Consider the following 16,505-nt stretch of genomic DNA (forward strand, 5'->3'; position numbering starts at 1 on the left):
GATACATGTCATTTTTTAAGTAATTTTCAATCATAATTAGACATGGTGGTGGGGAAGAGGGTGGGAGGCAAAGAAAAAGGGACACAGCTAAAAATAACATTCTCAGATGCAAGTCTAGTGAGATGAATATGAGGCCAATTCCCATCTGTAGTCATGGTTCTTGTCCAGCTTGGACAAGGCTCACCCTCTCCTATTACTAGTAGATACAAAGAATGGGGAACTTTCACTTGGGTTACTGACTTTCCAGGAAAGTACAAGATAAGGCTTTATTTCAGTGAATTACCCATGAGGCTCATAGCATAATGGATCATAAATTTCAGAGGCAGGTAGGACCTTAGAGATCATCTATTCAATGATCCTATTTTACAGAAAATGAAATCGAAGTCAAGCCAGATGAAGGAGACACTATGGTATAATGGAAAGTGGGCCAGATTTAGAGTCAGGGAACCTGAATTCAAATACTGGCTCTTCCCCCTTATTTACTATGTGACATTTAGCAGGCTGGTTTCTGGGCCTCAGTTTCTTTATCTGTAAAATGGGGAAGGAGTTATACATGATGGCTTCTAAAGTCCATTCAAGCTCTAAATATATGATGCTTTGACATATCTATCATTCAGGTGATAGACAGCAGCACCTGTGCTAAAGAAAAACAATCCCAGGAACATACAAGGGCAGAAACAGGCCATATACTGGAGTCTGCAGGGGAGAGATTCCTTAATGAACTAGGTCTTAGATGAACTGCTTCACTCCACCCATGCACAGAGAAGCATCCTGCTCCATCTCAAGTCCCTCCTCCCATGCTCAGTCAAATGCAACCCACAATAAATCTCCAACAAAACTAGGAAAGGACCAGTCAGATTCCCAGAAATCCCAGTGTGCCAGGTTGCATAGATTTAAATTCCAGATGGGGGAGGTGCCTGGTCAACAGGGGTGGCTAAATTTTTGAAAAATAAATGGAAGTAGGGGGTTGAATATCAGATCTCTTGGTCTTCTTGGCCATGGGATTGCTGTCACCTGGCAGTTGAAAGGCTGCACAATTTTAACATATTTGGCTCAAAGAACAAATGTTTGGCCAAATAGCGCTATGTACCATTCATTGCTAGATACACATACTTGTGCCTAAAAATCAAAGGCCAAACCAGAGCAGGGACTCACCAGAATATTGACAATTAAATTGGCAGAACAATAACTCTTAATTGCTTTTTGTTTCAGTACTTCAAAAATTGATAATTTCTAAATTGTGACTCCTCCTTCCACCAGTGCCAATTGTAGCCCTGCAAAACTTAATTGATCATTTTTGTGAGATATTTGTGGTGCATAATGTACATCCCTTGTATAAATTTCTGGTAATGAAACTTCCAAAACATAATGTTATGACGAGAGAGATACAATCTATTACAGTGTCCAAGCACAGTTTTGTTCCTCCAGATTGGTTAGAGTTAGCAATTTATATTTTGTTAGGATAGCCTTCCAGAACCAGTCTCCATGCTATGGCAAGATGAGAAAGATTCTGCAAGACTATGAGATTTAAAGATGGAAATCATTGAGTTTAATCCCTTAATTTTACAAATGAAGAAAATAAGGCCCAGATTTATTTGCTTAAGAACACATAGGCAGTAGGGGCAGCTAGGTGGTGCAGTGGATAGAGCACTGGTCCTGGATTCAGGAAGACCTCAATTCAAATCCAGCCTCAGACACTTGATACTTACTAGCTATGTGACCCTGGGCAAGTCACTTAACCCCAATTGCTTCACTAAAAATAAAATAAAAATACAAAAGAATACATAGGCAGTAGAAAGAACAACTAATAATTTCAATTATATCAAGTAAAATTTAATGTTAAAGAAAAAATTAGGGAAGTAGAAATTTTAACTAAAATATACTTTTATTTTATACTTGAAATCTTTAGACATCTTATTTTTTTGCATCCTTACTACAACATCAAATTTCCTCTCATAATTGTATCTTGATAACAATTAAGTTCTTATAGGCCTGGGGCTTTTTTCCCCTCTCTAAAAATACATTGACAAGCATACCAATGAAAAAAAGAAAAAATAGAGATAGTTTTGAAAATTTTGGAATACTTTATTTTAAATTATATCACTGTATAATGGTCATGGTGTTAACTCAATTCTCCCCCACCCCAATATACTTACACCTCTCTTTCTATGCTCTCTGACCTAGCTTATTCACCAAAGCTAGATTTATGATTTTGCAAGGTTGAGCCTTCTCAGCAGTATGGCAACTGGTATGCATATACAACTCTCAGAGTCCTAGGGATACCAGTGAGATGTGACTCCTCTTCTACCCAAGTAGACCCTAGCCCTTGAGATCACACTACTGTATTTCCATTAAAGAACCCAGGCAGATGAACCACACTGATTTGCTTGATAGAAAGCAAAGCAAGAATAGTAATAACATTGTTCTATCAGCTGAAGACACATTCTATGAGGGTGTGCATAGTGTTTGTAGGAGGAGACAAAAAACATACAGAACCTTTGTACAGATGAACAAAAGCAGGGAAGACATATGTCAGGGACAACTCATAACTCTGTACCATAGACCTTGATATCCATTATCTGTCTCAGGAACAGTAAATGCAATAATTCACTGATATGCCAGACTGCATCTTCTTTGGTTGCTTTCTCAGGTTGCTTCTCTTCTACATCTCTCTGTTCTACTTCTGTGCAGTATCACTTTTCTTCTAGCTAGCCCAATTGGGTTGCTCTTTTTCCAGGCTACAGAAGTGGTAATATGCTCTTTTTTTTTTTTTTTTTTTTTTTTTTTTTTTGCAGGGCAATGAGGGTTAAGTGACTTGCCCAGGGTCACACAGCTAGTGTCAAATGTCTGAGGCCGGATTTAAACGCAGATCCTCCTGAATCTAGGATTTTTCTAGATATGTTCCCTTAGCTGGACTCTGAGATAGAACCAAGTTTTGTTTTTTGCTGTTATTGTGGCAGTGTTTTTTTTTTTCCTTTAAAAAACATAAAGCCCTAAATCAAGGATCTACACAGCTTCTTCTCTTCTGTTCCCTCTCCTGGGTTCTGACAGATTTCTATGTCCTAGGCAGTAGGTGTCAGGGCAGGGAAAAGTAAATATAAAATTTTCCTTTCTCCAATCTTCTCTTCTAAGAAAAAAATGAATGAAAAGAATTTCATTTTCTTCTTCCAAGGAACAAGTATCACACTCTAAGCTCTCTTCCTAGCTTCAACCAGAAGTCTTTCCATAGATCAGGCCTTAGCTTTTCAGATCATTTTACTTTATTTATCTCTGGCTCAGTTCAACTAATTTACTCTTCCAAATTAGGGTTAATTCAATGATATAACTCACCTCTATCTTATGGTGATAAACTAAAATCCAATTTCTTTAATTCATACCATAATTAAGGAATATAAACACACACACACACACATATATATATATATATATACATATGCACATATACACATGCATATATAAAATATACATATATACTTACATATATACAAATGAATATACATATATACAAACATATTAATATATGCATATAAATGTATATGCATATATTTGTCTTATGAATGTAAAAAACTTATAGGAATCAAAATTTCCCAGCTCTAACCTTCAATGTCCTCATGTAAGTCATATATAAATTAGAACCTAGGAAATAGGACACTTTCTCCAACTTTAACTAGAATAAATTTCTTTTTCTCTGTAGGAATGATTTTTTTTTCATGTTTACATCACAATTATCCCTGTTTCTGCCCCTAATAGCCCAGTCTCTTTTATTTTACCTCATCAGGAAACTGAATTAAAAATAAAATGTAAAATATGAAATGAATTGTTTAAATCACTAAACTCAGATAGATATCTAATTTGTAACTTCTTATTCCTGAAAATATACATTTCATAATGAAGTCAAGGGAGGGAAATAGTATATCTGAGCCCAAAAGCCAATGTGGCGAAGTGAAAACAATTTGGGCCATAGAGTCAACAAAGGACAGTAGTTGAAGCTCATCTTGGAAATATTCTATCTTGGTAACTATGGACAAGTCTTTTAACTTCTTCAAGATTTTCTCTTCTGTAAAATGAAAATAATAATACCTATAATGCATGTTCTACAGGGCTGTTATGAGGATTAAATAAGATAATGTGTGTTAAACACTTTTCAGAACTTAAAGCCTATATAAATGTCAGCTATTATTATAGTTAATTACATGTATTCCTCCTTGATTCAGACTTGATTTTAGCTTGGAGGCTGAGACAAACTGGCTTTTGACAAGTTTTCTAGTACCTATCAATTGTTTGCTGTACACTATTGACTTAAAGAAAGCACCACATAAACCTGGAAAGGAATAGGGGAAATGTGTGTCAATGTAGTTTTAAAATGGTATATTTAGAGAAATAGATCTTAGACCTAATGTGGCCTTGTCTGGTGGATAAAATTTGCTGTCCTTAGTGCCGAAGCTTGGGTTTTGCTCTTATTCAGGCAAGGTAGCAGTGAGGTATAGTGGAAAGAGAAGTAGATTTGAGGTAAAAAAAAAACAAAAACAAAACAACAAACAAAACAAAATCTGGATTTCAGTCCCGCTTCCACTATTTACTAAGTATGTGACCTTGGAAAAATAACTTCCCTTTTTTGGGTTTCAATTTTCTCAACTCTAAAATGAGACTCCTGGACAAGATAATCTCTAAAGTCCCTTCCTATTCTAATAGCCTACCTTTAAGCTCCTCTTTCTAACTCTGACATACTACATTCCAAGGTTCTGTTCAGCTCTGTATTCCATATGAAATGTTCTAACACTATTTTATTTCATCGTTTTCTTTGCATACAGGTTTTTGTTAAACAAAGCTGGTAATGGAATGTCTTTTTTTGTTTAATGAATAAACATAACAGTTCCTTTATTATAGAAATTGTATTCATTGGTGAGTATGGTCACATCTATGGGTTAATTCCTTTAAAATTAGAATCAATAATTAGCATAGAATTTATCTCTTCATTACATTGCAAAGTGGCTTGTGTAGTCATAGTCTATTGTTGGAATAACAGCTTGTACAAATTTCAGGAAAATGAGAAGATACATATGAATACCAAGTTCTTCTCCACCTTCTGCAACTGTCTCAGTGGCTTTTTTCATCAGCAGGACTGGGAAGGTGAATTGATGCATAGGAGGTAGTGGAAGAGAAGGGTGATTTTTGATGGTCACTCTTTTTCTTATATGATCTTGAGATATTTTTACACATATGTATTACTGGTACAGGTTGATGTTGCTCATCATAGCTAGTTAGCCAGTCATGGAGTCCCATAAAATTATTGTATATAATGTAAAGATAAGAAGTTTTGTTTTTCTAAAAAAAATAGCATCTTCACTTCCAGCATCATTTTTAGCTTTGTTGTTGGTTAGTCATTTCAAGCTCTTTGTGACCCCATTTGGGGTTTTCCTGGCAAACATACTGGAGTGGTTTGCCATTTCGTTCTCCATCTCATTTTACAGAGGGGGAAACTAAGGCAAAGGTTAAGTGACTTTTTGGTAAGTGTCTGAGGTCAGATTTGAACTTACATCTTCCTGACTCCAGATCTGGGGCTTTATACACTGTGCCACCTAGCTGCTTTGTTAGATTTCACTATTTTCCTTGTGTCCAGAGTAGTCTCCTCTGCCTTCAAAACTTCACTCTCTCCATCGTTTATCATATCAGCTCTTCTTCCTCATCATCCTCTTCATATAAAGCTAAACAATCTCAAAGTATTAAATTATATTTGTTTTCCAGGGTAATCTTAAATTCTTCTATCACTCCTGTAATACCTGAGTTACAAATTTACCTATGCATCTTTCATCACAATTATCTTCAGTTATAGCTTCTGATTCATTTAAATATTCCATTTTCTTACACCGCTTGTTGCAAGGGACATTTTTAGTTACCCCAAACTGTTTACTGTTTGGTAGAAATGCCTTATCTTCCAATTCTTTCCCTGAAATATTTTGCCATTTTGGACAGTGATAGACTAATCGATATTTAGCTGCAACTAACTCTTCTCAGGTGATCACACCTATTTCCTTAAATTTTCATTCCTTGAGTAAATCATTCAGATCTAACTTTCTATGATAGCATTATTTTAACTGGGGATAAAATTTATACAGCCCATCTTAGCACTCTGGGAAGACGTTTCTTGTGGATAATATAGTTTTGGATAAGTCATGTAGGTATAACTATCCACTTGTTCAAGGAGAGAGTCCATGAGTGATTGGAAGTTGATTAGTCTCTCTCCAACAGTCTCTTTAGGTAGCTTTTATTCCAGGATCCATTAGAGGCCAACGTTTCCTCTGAATAAATTGACCTACTCTAGGGCCCATTTCCAGGGGCCTTTTAAGGTTTTCTTCTCTAAGAGTTGAGGATTTATAATGTTCTGGATCAGCACCTTATGAGTTTCTAATCATGTAACTCCAGTTTTAAAAATGAATGGAGAGTTGACCTTTTTTTACCCTCCTTCTTATAGGAGTTCATAATTTTCTATTGTGATTTTAACTGTCTGAAAGACAAGTATAATTTGAACAGCATATCCACTGGACTGGCAGAAAATTCATGGTGCAAGAGCAATCAACTGGAATAGTTTGTAAATATTTATTCTTCTGGCCAAGTCCTTTTGGCTGAGCCATCTGAATTGACTCTGGGGAATTTCCAGACACAAGGAAATATTGGTTATTTTATATTTCACTCTCTTCATTTCTCTGACTTGTTATCTTTTGTATGGAAGAGCCTGGATAAATCTCCTACAGAGGGGAAGTCATTGAGGGAAACATCAACAATGCTGCTTCAAGGAATGTGTTGCTTCCCCTTTCACTGAGAAACAGAGGAGAATGCCATATTGGCTACAACAGAAACCACACAATTCTTCCAAATCTTTGTACAAAACCAGAACGAGCCCTAAAATCATATTCATAGTAAGATAATGATAATGAAAGTGACATATTTTAATTCAATTCAATTAAGCAAGTAGTTATTAAGCTTTGCTATGGACAAGGCCAACATAACATGGCCAAGCAAAGAGGAACATGACTTGAGAATCAGGAAGCCTTGGGTCCAAGTCTCATCTCTCGTCCATCTGGGCCAGGTAACATTAATCAAATAAGTCGCTTTTCCTCTCAGGACCCCAGACACCTCTAAATGGAAGAATAGTAGCTCATGTTTATTTGTAGGGATAATTCCCTTTCGAGAAAGGCCTCATAACAATGAAATCACAGGATCAGTCCAAATGGACCAGACACTGAGATAGGCACCGGAGATACAAAGGAAAAATATAATAGTGCACTCAAAGAGCTAACATTCCACTGTGAACTGAAATATGCAACAAAAATAAATATAACATGAACAAAGAAATGAAAAGGAATTTTGAAAATGATTGAGTGGTAATAATGGACCATGTGGGCTGATGTAAAGGCCTCATGTAGGAAGTGGATAAAGATGAATTCAATTCAAATCAAGAAGTATATAAAAAGTATATATTAAATACATAATATGTCCTAAGCACTCTGCTAGGTATTGAGGACATGAAGGTAAAAATAAAAGTTTCTTTGTTCAAGGAACTTACATTCTATTGAGAGGAAAAGGAGGGAGCAACGACATGTGCAAACACAAGCAAATTTTAAAATGTGCAAAATAAATGAGGCATTTATCCAGAGGAAAGCATGAACATGAATGGAAAAATCAGCAAAGGTTTCTTATAAGCAGACATGGCACTTGAACAAAGTCTTAAAGGCACCTCTGGGATCCAAGCATTGGAGGTGAAGAGAGAGAAGATTTCAGACATGTAAGACTGCTTGTACAAAGATGAGCATGTGGGAGATAGAACACTATTTGAAGGGAATAGCAAACAAGTCAGTTTGTCTTGAAGTGAGACAAGGGGTAACGTGTGAATAGCCTAGAGAGGTGTGAATGAAGTTAGGAATGGCACTAAATTAAAACTGTGAAGTTTGTTTATTTTTTTTCTCAATAAAATTTCTAAAATTAAGATTTAAAAAAAAATTTTGAGTTCCAAATTATTTTTTTCTTCCCTTCCCTTGTTCCCTCATTGGAAAGGCAAGAAATTTTATACAGATTATACATAAGCAGTCATACAAATCATTTCCTTATTATCCATGTTGCATAAGAAAATGTGGATCAAAAATAAAGAAATAAAGAAAAAGAAAGTAAAAAAAATGCTTCGATTTGCATTTAGACTGTCAGTGATTTCACTGGAGATAAGTCCTTCATAATTTTCTTGAATCATTATATTGATGAGAATAGCTAAATCATTCTTAAACTATAGTTTATATTTGATTATAAAGCAATAAGGAACTATAGTATTCTTTTTGAATCATTAAAGTATTTTATTATTTTCCATTTACATGAAAAGATAGTTTTCAACATTTGTTTTCATAAGATTTTTAGTTCTAAATTTTTCTCCCTCCCTCCCTTCCCTCCACCCTCCCCAATACAGAAATCAATCTGATGTAGGTTATTTAGGTACAATCACATTAAACATATTTCTGCATTAGTCATGTTGTAAAAGAAGAATCAGAACACAAGGGAAAACCCTCAAAAAAGAAAACAACAAAAACAACAAAGGAGAAATAGTATGGTTAAATCTGCATTCAGAATCTAGAGTTCTTTTTCTGGATGTGGAGAACATTTTTCATCACAAGTTCTTTGGAATTGTCTTGGATCCTTGCACTACTGAGAAGAGTCAAATCTATCACAATTGATCATCACACGATGTTGCTGTTACTGTGTATAATGTTCTTCTGGTTCTGCTCACTTCACTCAGCATCTAAAGTATTCTTTTTCGGGTGGGGGGGAAGGGGGAGTAATGAGGGTTAATTGACTTGCCCAGGGTCACACAGCTAGTAAGTGTCAAGTGTCTGAGACTGGATTTGAACTCAAGCCCTCCTGAATCCAAGGCTGGTGCTTTATCCACTGCGCCATGTAGCTGCCCCTATAGTAATCCTTACAAGTCTTAGAAGGATTTGGGGACAAATGACAAACAATACCAATTTACCAGAAATGGGTGACTACTGATAGGCCCTTACCTCAGGTTAGTCAGAAGATGCCTGATTCAGATCTTCTTTCCATTTGCTATCTCTTGCACATGCACATCATTTTGGGGAGCAGCCAGGGAAGATACAGGGCCTCTCATAGATGCTGGGCCAGCAAGAAGGCAAGGAGAGTGTTTGAGGACATCTTGACTCTTGAGATCACAGAATGTCTGATCTGGAAAAGTCCTTAGAGATCATCTGCTTCAACTTGCTCATGTTCTAGATTAGGGAACAGAGTCCTGAAGAGAGAAAATGACTTACCCCAAAACACACAATGAGTTGGGAGTAAAATAGATGATTTAAGATAGGAAATAACTGAGTATTTATTAAGTGCATCTTATATAAAAAGCACAATCTTCCCTTCACTTTCCCCCCTTCCCAAGCATTAAGTATACAAAGAAAGGTCAAAACTTAGTTTCTGCCCTCAAGGAGCTCACATTCTAATGGAGTAGGAAATATGCAAAAAAAAAAAATGATAGACATATACAATGTAAATGGAGCAGTGGAGATAGGGGAATGGGATGGAGAGGGACTTGAATATGCCTCTAGGGAAGGAATACTTGGTTCTGGAGTCTTGAAGTAAACCAGGAAGCAAGATGAAGAAGGAGCATATTCCAGGCATGGGGAAGAGCCAGTGAAAAGGCTTCCAGTCCAAAAATGGAAGGTCTTGCAGGAAGAAGAGCAAGAGGTCAATATCAATGGATCATAGAGTACACAAAGAGGAGTAAAGTGTAAGAAAACAGGAAAGAGAAGGGACAAGATCCTGGAGGGCTTTAAATGCCAGTTATAATTTCTATACTTGATTCTGGAAGGACCAAAGGGAAATTTTACTGGAGTTTTTTTTGTTGTTGTTGTTGTTGTTTGTTTGTTTGTTTTGCTTTGTTTTGTTTTTTGAGTTAAGGACATAACAAGTTCTGATCAGCACTTTAGTAAAAAAAAAATCTTGACAGTTGAGCAGAGAATGGATAGGGATGGGGAGAGACTTGAGGCAGAAAGACCAACCAGAAGGCTACTGCAAAATTCCAGGCAGGGGGTTTCTTCTTGACTGTGATAGCAGTTTGCAGATATATTGGCCCCTATGGAGGACATGATTTGGTCAATAAATGGAGGAAAAGAGGAGACATTATAAATGCTTCGACTTTCCTGTCTTTTCCTCTAGCACTGGAGCTGCTAAGAGGCTATCCTGAGAATTGTTGAGAGAAGTTAAAGGAATCAAAACATCCTTTCTCATAAAGGATGCTGAAGTCCTATTTTTGGTCCTCATTTTTCAGATTGTTCATAAAGATCTTTCCAGTGTTAGCCTCACAGAGACTCAGAAGATTCAGGACATAAAAAGTGACCAGAATCATAAAGGTTCATTTTGCTCAACTAACAACCAGGAAATGATACACGGTATGTTGTGACAGTTCCCCATCTATGTTAGCCTGTTTTTTTTTTTTTCATATATAAAATGGTGAGAGTAGAACTATTTCTGCATACTTCACAGGGTTCTTTTAAGGAGAAAAAAAATCCATAAATTTCTATAGAATTGAGAATTATAATAATTATTATCATCATCTCATGAGCATGCCTTTAATATCCCCACCTCCATGTCTTTGCTTATATCTTTGTTTCCATTTCATTTGTCTTCTTTACTTTTATAGTCTCTTTATCAAACCCCACCTATTCTTTAAGTCCCAGATTAAATACTACCTACTCTATGAAAAAAAAAAGGTATCTACATGGCACAGTAGATAGAGTGCTGGGCCTAGAGTCAGGAAGACTCATCTTCCTGATTTTAAATCTGGCCTCAGACACTTCCTATTTTGGGCAAGTCATAACTCTGTTTGCCTCAGTTGCCTCATCTGTCAAATGATCGGGAGAAAGAAATGACAAACCACTTCAGTATCTTTGCCAAGAAAACCCCAAATGAGCTCAGGGAGGGTTAGGCATGACTGAAATGACAGAACAACAAAAATACTCTACAAAAACTTCCTTGTCCTTCTTCCAACCCAAGCCAAGTACAGTGAAAAGAAATCATCTCTGGAGTCAGTGGATCTGGGTTCAAATCCTGTCTCTGATGTTACCTGCTTGGCCTCATGCATATTCTTTTATCTCACTTTGTTCATCAATAAAATGAAGGGTTTGGAACGTGTGGCCCCCGATTTCCATTCCAGCTCTAGTTCTAAATTTATTATAATATGATTCAGCTGACCTCTTTATGACTTTTAAAATTTTACTTTATATTCTAGCTATATTTATCCCCAGCATTATACTATAAGTTTCCTTAAAGTGAAGATTATACCTTGTTTATCTGGGTATTGCTGGAAATTCTGAGCATAGCATTTTACACTATGGTATAAAGTCGGCAAAATTTTGCCTTGCCAAAAAAAAATTAATTCAAATTCTGACTCTTCCAATTATTAGTTGTGTAACAATGCACAGATCACTGAATTTATTTGAACCTGTTTCCTCATTCCCAAAATATTTTTATATTATATCTGCACTATTGTGTTCAGGTTTGTACCCCACTCTTGAGAAAAATATAGGTAGCCAGAGAAGGTACCAATGGATATTGTCGAATGATTAATGGGCTCAAGATTATGCTAATCAAAGATTAGAGATGAGTTGAAGAAACTGGGAATGGTTTGGTTTGGGAAGCAGAGGATTTCCTTTTCCTTGAGGTCTAAAAGATGCTGGTTGACCCCTTCTTGAATATTATAGGAGGCATTTCTTTCCAATGTAAATAGAAATATACACACGTGTGCAAATGTGTATGCACATATATGTACATGTTGGCTAGAAAGGTATCCTCTGACTCTAAATGTCTATAATTTTAAGAATAAAGATGTTTCAACTGGGAAAGAGAAAATGGTATAAAGGAGAGAGGGAACAAGAATTTCTTGAGTGCCTACTATGTGCCAGACATTGTAATTTCTTTACAAATATCTCATTTGATCCTCAAAAAGCCCTGTGAAGTAGGTTATTATCTTTATTTTACAGTTGATGAAAGTGAGACATATATAGCTCAAGTGATGTCACAGGTCATAAAGCTAGTAATTTTCTGAGGTTAGCTTTGGACTTGTGTTTACTTGATTCCAGGCCCAGTGCCCCCCCCCCCCAGCTTGGCTAGGGTAGCATGAAAGCTATCTTCAAGTATTTAAAAGACTGATGTATGAAAGGGAGATTTGATTTGTTCTGTTTGGCCTAAGGGAGAAAAACAAAGAGATGGGAATTATAGGTGGGCATATTTAGACCAGAAAAGCAAAAATGTGATAAAAGTGAGTGAGTGCTGTCCCTAAATGAACAGGCTTCCTTAGGAGACAGTGATTTTCCCTTCACTGGAAGTCTTCAAGCTCAAAGTGGCTATCTACTTGTTGAAGATGTTGGAATTGAGGTTTTTGGTTTGATCGGACTACAGGGCTTCCAGGAAGACTTCTTACTGTGAAATTCAGGTGACTCTGTGAGGATGCAGGATAATGATCTGTTCATTTTCTCTCTTGCAGAACTCTTATGAGGAAAATGCTGCTTAAACCTTAAAATGGTATGGGAAGGTATGATGATTGTTAGATTAGACATTCACTTAATGCTTAAACTCCGATTGATGTGTGACCTCATCTCTTTGGTCAGGGCCACTATCATTGCCATCCAGCCATGCCTTCCAAATCAGTGGGATCATTGTCTCTTTCTCTAAATCTTCACAAGATCTTCCAAGGTGCTTCTTTGGGCACTTGGTGAATATCCGTTCATTAATTAGTTGATCAACTATTCACTATCCTGGAGACAAATTGTCCACATATACCTTTTCTGCATTTAGCATTCTAATTGTATTCCTAAAGCTCTCAGTATTGAAACCAAATCATAGCCCATTGAGATCTCATCAACTTCAGGAAGAACTAACTTTCCCTTCTAACACAATCCTGTAGATCTGGCATCGTCAGGAAAATGATAAACAGTTTATCCCTATCTATTATATCAACTGTCACCAAATCTTGACAATAGCATATGGTAACAGCTATAATTATATATACATACATACATACATATATAGACATATATACATATGCACACATAAAATATAACACATATGTATGATGTATATGTGATATACACATATTTATGCAAATATATGTATATTTTTACTCATACACTTTCAGAGATCTCCTCTCCATAAAACCCATTTTCCTAGATGATGAAGTACTATATTTTTTTTTGGGGGGGGTGAGGCAATTGGGGTCAAGTGGTTTGCCTAGGTTCACACATCTAGTAAGTGTCAATTGTTTGAGGCTGGATTTGAACTGAGGTCCTCCTGAATCTAGGGGTGGTGTTTTATCCACTGTACCACCTAGCTGCCCAGTACTATTTTTTTAATTTAAAAAAATGGAAGAAAAGACATTTGACCATTTTAAATATCATCAATAATAACTCACAGCACCAAGTAAAGGAGAGAAAGCTGGCCTTGGAGTTAGAATGACCTGATCAAGTCCCATCTCTGACATATGCTGCTTTTTTTTGATTCTAGGAAAGTCACTTAATTTCTCAATGTTGTGGGTAATATAAGTTGTAGGAAAGGTGCCAAACTACATTGGTAGAAAAAATTTCATCAGTATGAGTTCCCTAAAACACAGGCCCAATACCATTAATAATAAGCCTGTTGAGTTGTCTGCCTAAGGTGGACTGTTTGGTGGCTTCAGGAATTATCATATTACAGTTGGAGTCAAGAAGATCTGAGTTCAAATCCTCCCTCAGATATTGACTAGTATTTTGACCCTGGGAAAGTCAATTATTATAGCTCAGCCTCCCTTTTCTTCTCTATAAAATAGGGATGGTATTAGCATCTGTCTCACAGGGTTGTTGTGAAGATCAAATGAGAAAACATATTTACATACTTTGTAAGCCTTAAATTTCTATATCAATACTACTTATCATCAACATTTTTTAAACCAATAGAGTTATGACTTATATGTGGGGGGCAGGGCTTAAGGGTATGGTGCCCCTGTGATCTGCTAAATCCACATAAAATTTTTTAGCCCTCCTTTCATAACAGAAAAGAAATATGATTTTTTTTTTGTTTTTCCTTTATGGCATGTTTATAGTACCTTATTGTAAAATTTGGGTTGATATTATATACTCTATACATATATTTTATGTATTTCTGAGTTTCTAAACTTTTTTGTACTTTTGCTATTTTCCTCGTGTCATCTGTAGTTTCCATAAACCTCCCCCCCAAAATTCTCATTTAATTTCTTATGCTAACTCACCATATATCAAAGAAGTGATGGGGAAAGCTGCGATGTAGAAGGGATGACTGTAGTAATTATGATACTCAAATGGGACTTTCTGGGAGAGCTAGCTGGCTCAGTGGATAGAGTCCTGGGCCTGGGGTCAGGAAGACCCATTTTCCTGAATTCAAATCCAGCCTCAGACACTTACTAGCTGTTTGACACTGGGAAAGTTAACCCCATTTGCCTCAGTTTCCCCATCTGTAAAATAAGCTGGAAAAGGAAATGGTAAGCCACTCCAGTATTTTTGCAAGAAAACTTTAAGTGGGGTTTGTGACTTAGAAGGTTTAGAGTAGGAGTAGGATTATGGTAATCTGTGTAAGGGAGACAAAATAACACACTAATAGAATTGGAGGGGAAGTACAAAACAAACAAACAAACTTTTTGTAACAAAAATCAACTAATATCTGTACAGAATACCTCATTTCCAATATAGTATACAGTGAAAGAGATCTGGAGATGAGGAATCCACTATGTGCTTACCCCTTCCACCTAAAGGCAGCTCCAATTAGAACTTTTATTATTTTTTTTCCTTTGGAAGATTTGAAAATAGACCATTACAATTTGTAATTCTGTCCCCAATCCCATTGTGTCCTGTGGAGCTAATGGAAAAAAAAAATCTGATACATGTCTCCATATGGGAGTGTTTTGACAACTTGAGGACCACAGTCATGTAATTCCTCTGTCTTTCCTTTTCTATGGAAACCATCTTTAAAATCTTTAATCAATCCTTATTCTGCAGAGTCTCCAGTCCTTGTACCATCCTGGTAATCCTCTCCAATATATTCTCTAGCATGTCAAGGTCTCTGCCTAAATGTGGGACTCATAACTGAACACAAAGTGCTCAAGATGGGGAAAAATGGTATCTAGTCCACATGGCCCATTTGGATAAAGAGAACAAACAAATTGAGGAGGGATACAAATCCTAAATGGAAATGATATAAAAATCATCATAGGATCACTAGCTCATAGATTTAGAACTGGGAGGGAATTAGAGGGTCCATCATAGCAAAACCCTCATTTTACAAATATAATAACTTTTTAAGAAACCAGATTTATATACTTGTCTTCATGATAATACCAAGGCCTTAGTCACATCCTCTTTAAGATTTCATCAATAGCTTGAAAGAAAAATAGGTTAAATCAAAGATTGTGTCAAAGAAGCATCAAATATTAATGCGAGCAAATCCTGAAACAGAGAGGGAAGCGTATTCAAAGGTATTTGGATGAAGATCAATGGAGGCAGAAATAGACATGATATTTTCATTGGGATTTACTGTAGACCACCTGGACAGAAAGAGAAAGTTGATAAGAATATCCAGAAATTGATGAAAAACAACAACTAAACTTGGCCTAGAGGCATCATAGAGTAGGGAGGAAGGACTTTAATTTTCCATACATCAACTCGTCTCTCTGTCTCCCTTTCTCCCTTTATCTGTTTCTCTCTCTCTTTCTGTTTCTCTGTCTCCGTCTCTTTCTCTTGCGCTCTCTCTCTCTCTCTGTCTTTTTCTGTCATTCTCTGTCTCTATCTCTGTCTCACACTCACATGCTCATGTGAATGCACACACACAGACATTTACACACCAACATGGCATAACAGCTAATTCAATTCCTACCAATAAAAAAAAATCCTGGTTGAAATTATAGCATCATTGAAGAGAAAGAGATATTAGAATTTTTCATTGAGAAGAAGAAACTTAGCAATGTTTGACATGGACTCTATATTTTGCCAGAACAGATTCAAAAGAGATTTTAAAAAGATTAAGTAGGACCCCATGGCCTCAAATTCAGCAAGGAAAGTCAACCACCAGAGGTATGGAAAATTCTCAAGCCTGGCATTTTGAAGAAAGAGGAATACTTCCCCCCCCCCAATCAATAGTATTTTATTTCTCCCAGTTATATGTAAAGATAGCTTTCAACATTCATTTTTATAAGATTTTGAGTTCCAAATTGTTCTCCCTCCCTCCCTTTTCTCCCTCCTCCCCAAGAGAGAAAGCCGTCTGATATAGGTTATATATGTACAATCACATTAAACATATTTAAGAGGAATTCTTCCAATGAGAAGAAAAAATGGATTGATCTCCAAAGATTAGCATAAATGCACAGAGAATTCCCCCACTGATTTCCATTTTTAAAAGACATATACAATTAGGGGCAAATGCATTTTGTGGGAAATGGATCCAAAATTAAGGAAGGA

The 16,505-nt window shown here is 36.3% G+C and overlaps 1 pseudogene; it reads right to left on the reverse strand.

The window, feature by feature from the left end:
- Positions 1 to 4,976: 4,976 nt before the first annotated feature.
- The window catches only part of LOC122739440, a 29,905-nt pseudogene continuing 18,376 nt past the window's right edge, over positions 4,977 to 16,505 (reverse strand).

The sequence above is a fragment of the Dromiciops gliroides genome, chromosome 2 (genome assembly GCF_019393635.1).
Source record: "Dromiciops gliroides isolate mDroGli1 chromosome 2, mDroGli1.pri, whole genome shotgun sequence".
NCBI classification, from domain to species: Eukaryota; Metazoa; Chordata; class Mammalia; order Microbiotheria; family Microbiotheriidae; genus Dromiciops; species Dromiciops gliroides.